Here is an 11,771-nt window from a genome sequence, read left to right as displayed (position 1 = left end):
AAGAGGCAGTGATAATACATGATTATCATTGTCGGTTACAGAAGTGGCATTGATAATGTATATCAATACCGATTTGTAACATAAACCAATAATGATACAAGCTATCACTATCGGTTCTTGAGCTGACTGTGCCGATTGATATATTATCACTGTTGGTTCCAGCTACGAATCGGTAATGATACTCAATCTAAGGGGAAAATAAAATTTGAGCAAACATGCAATAATTTAACTGAGTTTTATATTACTAATCTCCAGACTTACTAGTTTATATCACACTAATCTATAATTTAGCTACTAATTCCATCACTGTACACCAAAAATAAAAGACATGCACAACCACACACGCAAAAAACCCTAAACCCACATGAGTGTCTACCGGTCGACCACGACGACAAAGTAGTCATCGTCGTCGTCATCCTCGTCCTCCCCATCATTGTTGCTGCCGTCATCATCCTCACCGTCGCTGGCCTCCTCCTCTTTCGAGCTCTGGGGCCTCTTCGCATTCGGTACGTTGAGGAAGTAGTCCCACACGTCGTCCTCGGAGGGGAACCCCACTGATTCGACATCGTCCGAGGATTGTGCCTCGTCCGAGCTCTCCGATGGGGCCTCCACCTCATCATCGAACGCTGGCGTGGGTGTGGATGGCGTGGCGGCGGAGGTGGCGGTGGAGTGGCCAAAGTAGGAGAAGAAGGTGGTAGATCGATCACAGTGGTGGCAGAGGCAGAGGTGGGAGGAGAGAGGGCAGATCGAAGAGATCGAGTATGAGAGCGAGCGCAATCGAGTGAAATATTTAAAGGCACTCGAGAGAACCCGAGCAAGCGCACGAAAGAATTCATACGGTTTTTGGGCTATCACTGCCGGTTTGTCGGCAGTTATAGCCATTGTCAATGTCAGTTATTAAAGGCACGTCTTTTATGAATTAGTATCACTGTTGGTTCATGTCACTAACTGGTAGTGATGTATCACTACTGGTTTGTAACAAGAACCAATAGTGATTATCACTATCACTGTCGATTCTTGCTAGCTCGACTTTCACTACTACAGAAAACTCCTTCACTGTTGGCTCCAAAACCCCTTTCACTACCGGTTTTGGAGCCGGCAATGGGCAACGGACAGTGATAGTCGAGGACTATCACTACCAGCTCAGTGGACTGGCAGTGAAGGGGCTTATCACTGCCAGCTGAAGGATTCAGCCGGTAGTGATACCCAAAGCATCACTGCCGGCTAAAGGATTCAACCGGCAATGATTCTCTGGCATCACTACCAGCTGTATCCTTTTGCCGGCAGTGATTTGTTGGAATCATTGCTGACCAAAGGTTTGAGCCGGCAATGTTTTTCCTCTCCCCCCTCCACGGTCCTCCTCTCTGTCCTCTCTGTACTCTCTCTCCCCCCAATCTCTGTCTCTCTCTCAATACATGCATACAATGATATATATATATTTACTATAAATCAATAATAAAAACACATTCATTAATACATAGTAATGAACACATATTACAAGTCAGGCATCGATAAACACACATACTACAAGTCACCCCCTGAAAAGTCGATTGAGTTGAGCCAGTCCAGTATCCCTCTACCTCTTCCGCGACGAGGTTTCTTAAAAAGTCGGTTGAGTTTTCTTGAAGAAAATTGTTTAGGCTAACCTCAGATAGGACGTCCAGCTTGTCTTGAAAGAAGCTGCTCTCTGAACTAGTAGGACTGGCACATAAATGCACACTTGCAAAGAATGCTTTCTCTCTGAACATGTAATCAATATTGAAGTCCTAAAAAGGCCATTTGCTAGAGCCACTGAGCCTCACTCCCTCCCTCGTTGGCTTTATCTCTACCTCCCTCCTTTCTCAGCTCTCTATATGTATACTACTCAACCACTCGTCGTCATCGTATGCAGAACATCCAAGAAGGAATGGCACCACCAACCACCGATCTGATCCAGGTGCCAGAAGGAGATGTAGTACCACCGTCAAACATTGAAGAAGGTAGCTCGAGCCACTACCTCAACCTGGAACAAATAGGCGCATGTGGAGTTGATGAGGTAATTCATAATTAGATGAATGCATCTCTTCTACATATTATCGTATAGGTTCCCGATAGTTTTTTCGCATCTGCACAGATCCTTGATGCTCTGAAGGGTCACGACAATGAGCAATCCTAGGCACGGTATCGTGTACGAGGTCCCTCGAAGATTCCTACCGGGTGATTTGTGATCACGGAGGTCTCTCCAACAGGGGAGCCAACTGCACTTGAGAGAGTTCTCAGGCCATACAAGTCAGTCTGTGGGACTGCTGTTAAGGATCACATGCCCACCAGCTACAGATTGTGGACTGGTGAACGAGATGATCCACATGTGGTTCCTAATTCGATCAAGAATGACATCTTATGGCCCAAGATATCAGAGAAGTTCAACTTCCCTAAAGGGACAGATATGGCAGTAGTTAAACGTAAGACGCTAATGATCATGGGCCTTTCATTTAAGAACTGAAAGGGCACACTGAATAGAACATATGTGCAGAAAGGTACAACGCCATATTTCCACATGTGGCCACAACTGCAAGATCATTGGAAAGCCTTTGCGAAGTACAAGTCATCGGAAGAAGCACAGAAGTTGAGTGCAGTGAACAAAGCGAACTCAAAGAAGAACCTCTACCCCCACAAAGTGGGCAGCCATGGGTACATGAGGAAAGAACGACAATGACAACAACAGCTAGATCAACTGCGAGAGAGAGGTGTCACGCCTGAGACAGAGGGCTGGAACATTCGATCGACACATTTCCTTCTTGGGAGGGATGCTTCTTACTCGTCTGATGGAAGCTTATGCTTTACGACCTCCAAAGACCAGGAAGTGACGCAAACGCTTGCAAAAAAGCTTGTGGAAGCTCATGAGCAGCCTGTACAAGGCTCTTCCAAGCCAAACAGGGATATGGATGAGCTCACTTTGGCCCTAGGAAACAAGGAGCACGGTGGTCGCACACGAAACGTTAGGGTGATGGTTTGGAAATATGGATTCCCAGGCGAAGTCAACAGTTACAAGAGCCGAAAGAGATCCCAAGCAAAGCAAGATGCAGAACGAGATGCAGAATAAGCTAGGATGATGGAAATGCTTGAACAAGCACTAAAAAAGGAGAGGGAAGATATAGAAGAAAAAATAGCACAAGTAGTAGCATAAGCCCTCATGCATGAACGAGGCACCATTTTGAGCCAACAGCAATGGCCGGCAACGTCTCCTGAGGTTGTGCGCTCCAGCCCCGGTGGTCGTCGTAGTAGTTGTGCGTCCACAGGAGTTCTGGGAGCTGACCCCATCACTTATCCCGTGGACCTCATCATAGCACGGATACCGTGTGAACTACACATTGGTGCTAGAAACATTACCATGAAGGTGGCTTCCGGCGTGGCTTATCCCCATGGCTCCCATGAACATTTGCATGGACGTCCGATACCGGAGGGCTATGCCGCGGTCGAAGTAGATGAGGCAGATGACCAGTACTGCCATGTTGAGGTGGACTACACTGCAAAGGAGGGGGCGAACACTATAGGAGAGAACGAGCACATATTCATCGCGTGGGAGAAGGCCTACATAGTGTTTCCACCATGGACAGCTTCCGAGACTCTCTACTCTCCACTACACCTCGAGCCATCGTCACCTCTTAGATCTCCCTCTCCTCAGCCATCTCCCAAAAGAAGTCCACCTCCTCAGCCATCGCCTCAAAGAAGTCCATCGCTCAAGAAAGCCAGCACCATCAAGAAGCCAGCAATCAGCTCGGAAAACAAGATCAGATTCTGCAACATTTAAGCAGATAACATTATCTAAGAAGTCGGTGGCATCTAAGAAGTTGGCGAAACCCAAGGATGTCTATTCACTCACTGCTGAGGAAACAAAAAAGATTGTGGACACCAGTGTGATGTCTCATTTCCATCGTCCACCACCTCCACCGAATCTTGTTGTGCCTGAAGATGCCTTGAATTTTTTCATGAAAGTAGCCAAAGCTAAACAAACGAGGTCGGCTTCAAGTAAGCCGCCGACTAACTATGAACACATCAGCAAGATGTAGGCCAAGATCAAACCAGGCCCAATCATTAAGGATGCTCCAAGCATTGCGGACTTCCTGGCTTCTTCTAGATTAACAACAAAAGAACTAGCACGACTTATTGTAGGAGCGGATATATCAAAGTTGGATGTTATATGGCCATTTGAGTTGGGCAAACCTTTGGTCAAACCAGATATACAAAGGAACCTTACAACTCAAATGCGTCGATTACATCAATGGTACTTGGAGCAATCCAGGCAGGGTTTTCAGGTGTTCCCCATGAGATACAAAGAAGAATATTTCCTCAACGGGGACGGCTTTTTCTGGTTGGAATTCTTGCACTTGTATGAACTGTACAAGGAAGATGCCCTCGATGTGGTTACAGTCAGAGCGTGGACTATGTAAGTGACTTATGCATATAATTCACGTTATATGATCTTGCACCTTGTAATTGCATAGCTAACTTCTCTTTTTCGTAGAATGGAGATCCAAGCATACGAACAAGACTTAGATAAGAAAGTAGGATTCATTGATCTTGGCCTTGTGAACCAAAAACTTGTAACAAAGAATCCAGACTTCACTAAGGCCTACTTATTGAAGTGTCTGCATCACCACAATACAAGAAATTCAAACTCTTGCCCTACAGCTATGAGTACGTGTTTGCGCACAAGGGTGTCCTCATTTTATGGGTAACTCGATTCTAGTATGAATTTTCTATGGTGATATATTCTGCAGTTTTCATTGGATCCTCTTTGTCATCCACCCAGACTTGAGCAAGATCATTGTGTTGGACTCAGCAAAGAGAGATCAGACGACTTACTAACACCTCATCGACATGCTAAACAAGTTAACTCAATCATTTAATCTTATCGATGATTGCATCTAAGTTTAATTGGTATTCATATTCACGTACAGGGTATACACAAGATACCGCAAGAAGAGTGTTATCCACTTTCCATTCAGGAAGGAGTACGCTGTAAAAACCAACTTTTCGGTACACAATACATATTCATATATTGCATTTCCTACTGAATAAAAAGGGTCAATTCATTCCACTGACGAATCCTTTCATCTTGAAGTGTATGAGACAACCACCTGGCAACAATCTCTGTGCATTTTATGTTCTTACTTTCATGCACGCATTCAGCCTGGATGGAGATGATATTTGGTTCAATGACCTTGAGGTATGAAATAACATATCGATGCCTTCTTTTCAATTTCTATACGTGTTCAAGGACTAATTCTTTCAATTATTCAAATGCAGCGCTCCAAACTACGCACAAGTGTGTTATAACCTGCTGAAATACATGCCCTTCAGAACAGATAGCCAGGTTCTTATTGGAACATGTTATCAACCTAAATGGCAAGTTTCATGAACCGATCATGCTGTCCACGTGTGCGAGACCTTCAGATGACACCTTAACTTCAAGTAGAGAGTATGCGACAAGGAGGAAGGCTACCAAGGGGCTTGACAATGTATTCTATTTCTGCAATTCACACAATATTAATGAATGACATTACCTGTTCTACGATATGCCACCGGTGTGTCAACAACATGTGGGACCAGGTCACACTTGTCATCCTCACAATGGATGGCATATTATAGAACCATCACTTATTCAGTTGTAAATCATAGATTTTTCCATTTATTAATGAATTATATGAATTACTATGTATGATGCAAACTTGGTATCGTCGAACGACTCTTGAACATAATGGCCTTCCAATGATGATGCGAAGGAGGAGCAAGAAGTGACGTCTCGTAAACGTGCCCAAGAGGAGGAGGATGAGAGGCTAGCCCGTGAGCTGTGCACTACAGAGGAGCAAGAAGCAGTATCCCGTAAATGCACCCAAGAGGAGGAGGACGAGAGGGTGGCCCATCAGTGTGCTATGGAGGAGGCCGGAGGCTCAAAACCTAGAGGTGTTCATGCATCAGACTTCGATGTCTTTGACATGCCAGTGAGCCTGGAGCATAGGCGATACTGCGGTCGATCAAGCGTTCCCGGGTCCTCCGCTCTACCACCATCAGCCCCTCGGCGTCCCCGGACGTACTCACGCCATCAATCGTCAGTGCAGGGACACGGTCCTCATTGCGGGAGAGGTAGAGGGATACTGAACTTGCTTAACTCAACTAACTTTTCAGGGGGTGATTTGTAATATTGTGTGTTTGTCGATGTCTGACTTGTAATATGTGTTCCTTACTGTGTATTAATGAAGGTGTTTTCATTATTGATTAACAATAAATATATGTATCATTGTATGCATGTATTGAGAGAGAGAGAGAGGGAGAGATTGAGGAGAGAGAGTACAGAGAGGATAGAGAGGAGGACCGTGGAGGTGGGAGAGGGAAAACATTGCCAGCTCAAACGTTCGGCCGGCAGTGATACCCAAGGCATCACTGCCGAATGAAGGATTCAGCCGACAGTGAGAATCACTGTCGGCTGAATCCTTCATTCGGCAGTGATGCCTTGGGTATCAGTACTGGCTGAATCCTTCAGTTGGCAGTGATAACCCCCTTCACTGTCGGTCCACTGAGACGGCATTGATAGAACTCGACTATCATTACCCGTTGCCCACTTCGGTTATTTTTTTGTTGCTAATTCATTTTTACCCTCAGGAAATGTCTAAATTAGACTAGAAAACCCTTGACCACTTTAGAAAAATATATTTCTATAGAAGGACATTTGCAAAAAAAAAACATTCAGGAAATCTTAAAATCCTGTAGTGAATAACACCATTCATTGGTCCAAAGTCGGCTATAGAATAAATAAAGAAATGAAGTTGATTTCAGTCATGTACTAAAAGTTATATGATCTACACCACTCATTGATTTCAAAGAACTCCCTCCATCGATGAGCACTCTAGAGACCTTGCAGTTGTTGATCATAGGCTCGACCACTATCGGGAAGCAGCCTGACTGTACAAAGTTCTCTGGGTAGTCGTCCTACCGAAGGAGATTTTGACATTCGACCAGTTGATGGCTTGGCGACCCATAGAGCTGGCAGCCAAGACTTATCGAGCCACCATCTTGTATTGCCGCTTGGACTCGTAGGACGCAGAACCACCGAACATGGGGTCGACAATCCTCTCATCTGGCTGAAATTACATCAAATTCGAGTCCTCCTCACTGCTGCTAGAGCTAGAATCCCTGCTTTAGGTCGCGTCATGAGTCTTCTTTCCTTTGGTCACCTTCTCGATCTCCACTTTGACCATTTTCTTCTAGAGGCAATATGCGTGGAGGCTACAATTGTTGGTCTGATGGAGATCACACTAGGGTTTGTCATCTCATTCGTAGGTGCCTAGTATGAAGCTCTTTCTCTGGGATGAACCATAACACTTGTCGGGATGGGTGTCGAGTAGATTAGTGAAAACCTCATTGTCGACGATTGGTGAACCACCGATCTTATGAACTTGTAGAATAGATGTAGGATGCCTTGAGTAGATGAACCACAAGAACACACAGAGGTGTTTTTATACAGGTTCGGGCCTCCCTGTAGATAATAACCCTACGTCCTGTATATTTTGTATTGATCTTGGCATGCTACAAGAGGGGGTGTAGCTAACCTAGATGGATCTAAACCTAGTCGGTGACTTCCTTGCTCAGCTTGTGTTGTCTTGCAACTTGTCTTGGATTCAATGAGCTAGTTCTACTTGAAATGGCTTATGACTTGTCCTCCGGAGCGTCCCCAAGCTCCGTATATCTATGGGGCATCGTACGTCCTCTGGAGTTTTCATTTTCATTCTTGGAGATAAACTTCCTTGTTTACGAGATACCCTAAGCTCCTATGAGCGGTTTTCATTCATCCAAGGATCCCCTTCCCTAAGATAAAGATATGCACTGATAATTATCAGAAATCCTGGGATACACGGATATGATAATTATCCAATAGTCATCGTCAAACCCCTCATAAGTAGGTGAAATGAGGCTTCGACGGGTCAAGTACTTGGCCAATAAAGATAAGCGTTTTGTCCAACAACATCATCGATTAAGACTCAAGTTCCCAATTAGGGTTATGCATCAAACCGGTTCTCTGGGTTATCAGATCATGTACTTAGGGTTTTGAACACCTCTGAGTTCTCAAACGAGACCTCGAGAAGGTGTTCCATCTGAGTAGGATTTCTGATTAGCCCGAAAAGATCATCCCATCCTCATGAAAGGATAGGAGGAGAAGACTTATCATTATTCGGGTTCGAAAGTTGGACCGTCACAGCAGAGATTTTGGGTAGTGGTGAGAACCTTTTACCTAGCAGGAAATCATGATTACAGTGCGAAAACATGCGCATGAGGTGACGTGGTGCACCAAGCTCCTCAGGTTACTGCGCAAACTACTCCACATGTGATAACCATTAAATTCAACGTGACGCAAAAGCAGGGGATCATGGCCCTGAGTTATGCTACGGTGTCATTCGAAGAGCCATCTCTAAGAGATGTCACACTGTATAAAAGCATAGGGGGAGCCTACTTCATCGTTCATCCCACCATCATTGTTTACTTTCTATTACTTCTTCACGCCTCTCGCGCCTTTTCCTCTAAATAACCATATCCCTTCAATCCGTCCACCACCATGGGTTGGAAAAAGATTGAGAAAGAGAGCTCCAACGCCGATGAGATGGTGAGTGCGATTCTAGCTTGGCAGGAGTCCGACATCACAGAGGAGGCTCTGGTCAAGGCAGAGATTGATGAGGTGATTTCTCCTCAGGCCCTAATTGCATGTGCACTAATGGTGGGCAGACAATCCCAATCCTAGACACCACATGGATAGTGGTGTTCCTCGATTTATTCCACTGCGGCTTCCGCTTCCCCCCTTCCAATTTTCTCCTTGAGGTGCTGGATTTCTATTGCATGGAGCTCATCCACCTCAACCCCAACTCCATCATCATGCTGAGCATCTTTGTACATTTGTGCAAGGCCTTCCTAGGCTTTCTCCCATCCTTCGACCTCTTTGGATATTTTTATCTGCTAAAGAGCTTCTAGAATAGGGTTACTAGTGGCGTTAGGTTTTGGCTTTAGGAAGGCAAATCGTCAGAGTATATTGATTTTGCTGCCAAGTTATCTTGGTCGGGTTGGCATAAAAAATGGTTCTACTGCTAGCCCAATCCACCAGGACTTCCTTACTAGGGTCTCCCACGGTTGTCGAGGCTTGGATTAGGTTGTTCTCCTTGAAGGGATCATCCTTCCCTTCACACACAACATGTAAGGAGACATTAAGTGCTATACAGATTGTTGTAGGTGTCCATGGAAATCCTGTACTCAAAGGTCCCGCCATAGATTTATTGATCCTTCACTGCAACGTTATGGCTCTACACCAAAGCACGAGTTCCTGATTATTTAAAAAATATTAAACATGTATTAAATATCATAATTAATATGTAACAAAGCTTAATAAATAACTAGCAAATAAACTAAAAATGCAAAATGGCGAGCTCTAGTATGCCTACGTTTGGTATACCACCGCCGTTGTACAAGTGCGGGATTGTATGTGAAATGAAGGTATACTATGAGCTCGAAACCAATGGGAGGAGATTCTTCCAATGCTCAAACATTGATCCTTCGTCCGTGTCTCATGGGGTATTTAATTTATGTCATATTTCACATGATTTATCAACTTTTGTTTCAGATAATAATAAAATCATGCGTATAGTCATCCATTAGGCTTTGTGACTTCATAATGTGGATCAACTTCGACATCAAAGCCGAGGACGAGGAATGGGTCAACCTATTGAAGAAATGCAACTAGTGTGCAGTCACATGGGATTAAGAAATACAGTAATGATATGGTAAATAGTACATAAAAAGGACACGTCTGAATATGTAAGACTAGTTCGCGAATTGAAGATGCATCATGAAACAAACATGTAAGTTACAAAAGCAAAGGTAAAACCCTACTATTGTCTCCTATTGCGGTCTCCCCTGCGGTTCTCTGTATCTCGGGCCTCCACCAAACAACACAACGGTAGGAGTCCAGATGTTGCCAACATGTACAATTTGGAATATTAAGTGAATGTAGAGCATGCAATAAATAAATCAGGCATATACACAGCTAATTTGTGGCATACCGGTGCTTCCAACGATCGTTGTGAGGAACCATCCAAATAATATTCTAATTAATCACCACGAGGATCATTATTCATAACCACAACCTCGATGATTAACCAGAATATCATCCCGGTAGTCCCGGCACGTATTTTGTGCCCAAGATCGGAACACATGCCTTTCCAACATGTATATCACAACAAAACTTAAGAAAGAGTGAGTAATCAACATTATATTACAAGTTCTTAAGCATGCAACAAGTTATCATAATTTACAGCAAAAGAGAGCTAGGAGGAGACTAAAACCTGCTCAACTCCTAACCAACAAAAGAACTAAGCAACAGAAGACTAAAAGCTATACAACAAAAGGGGATGGAGCCATATGCCCTTAGGCTCCATCACAAAAGCACGACCACCCAAAGTAGGATGCACTACTCTTGCCCACCACCTGCATCGGCGGGCACGAAGTAGCCAAACACCCGCCTCTTCCTCAGCGACAGGAGTACCTGAAAGCGCAGGCATGAGTACGAAGGTACTCGCAAGACTTAAACCATATAGAGCATATATACATAGCTCGACTCCAAGGATTATGCATTGATCATTAGCAAGGATGAACCACAGGTTAAGTAAAACATAAGCACTAAGCATCCTAGACATATGCGTGAGCGACTGAAACTTAACCAAAATATATGAAAACTACCCTACAACTAACAACTGAACAAGTGTATCTGTAAACAACATGTATATCAACAAGTAACAAGTGCCCACAATCACCATCTCCCACAAACCGAACCACAAACCATACTCGAAACTCTACGACCGGGTGCAAATGAAACAATAGAATGCTCATGACCGAGAGTGTGGTAGTTCAAACTGTTTATACACCCTGCAAGGGGATACTCCTGGACCCACACGACACGAGGAACATTCGGCTTGTGCCACCGGCCAAAGTACACACAAGGGGATACTCGTGACAATCTTTCCCAACCAGCCCCAACCGTGTGGGGCATGCATCGCTCGGCGCGGCGATACTAGAACTACTCCCGGAGCAAACTAGTATCGCTTACAAGCCCGCCCGCTCACACCGTCGATGTTCATGCCCACAAAGCCACAGCTGCGAAGGTATTCGGCTCGCCTTACCATTAGATCGGCATGTGGTGAGTAAGGTAAGTGCTAAAGCCAACTACCCCGACGATCGGCCTTAAACGATGCAAGTAGCCTACGGTGTCCGGTTTTCCTCTACCGACCTACCCAGGGGAACTCCACATTCGGGCAGGATAAAACACCATCCTAGCACCGTCCACACCTCGTCTCATACTCACCACTCATACAACCATGTCAACCTCAACAAGTGTATGTAATCATAAGAAGGTCCTATGCTCGCGAACAACAGGATGCGCCGTCGCTCGACTTCTACCGAATGACCTAAGCATGGCTAAGCATATAAGTTGAACCCATACCTAGACATTCACAACACCTCAAAGCTACAAGGAATGTAAATACACAAGTATTCAAAGTATAAAAATGCAATCGGCATAGGTTCTACCCATTGGCACCCGACACTGACTCACTAAATATGCATACATACATAAGTATAATTTATCAATATTTAGACTTCTCCAATTACACAAGAGAGATCAATATGCTTAGTTGCTTGCCTTGATGCACTGGCTCACAAAGGTGGGGTGCCCCCGGATCGCCCTCGCTCACCGG

The sequence above is a fragment of the Phragmites australis genome, chromosome 1 (genome assembly GCF_958298935.1).
Source record: "Phragmites australis chromosome 1, lpPhrAust1.1, whole genome shotgun sequence".
NCBI classification, from domain to species: domain Eukaryota; kingdom Viridiplantae; phylum Streptophyta; class Magnoliopsida; order Poales; family Poaceae; genus Phragmites; species Phragmites australis.
The sequence above is the reverse complement of the archived record's forward strand: the minus strand, read 5'-3'. Positions refer to the sequence as shown.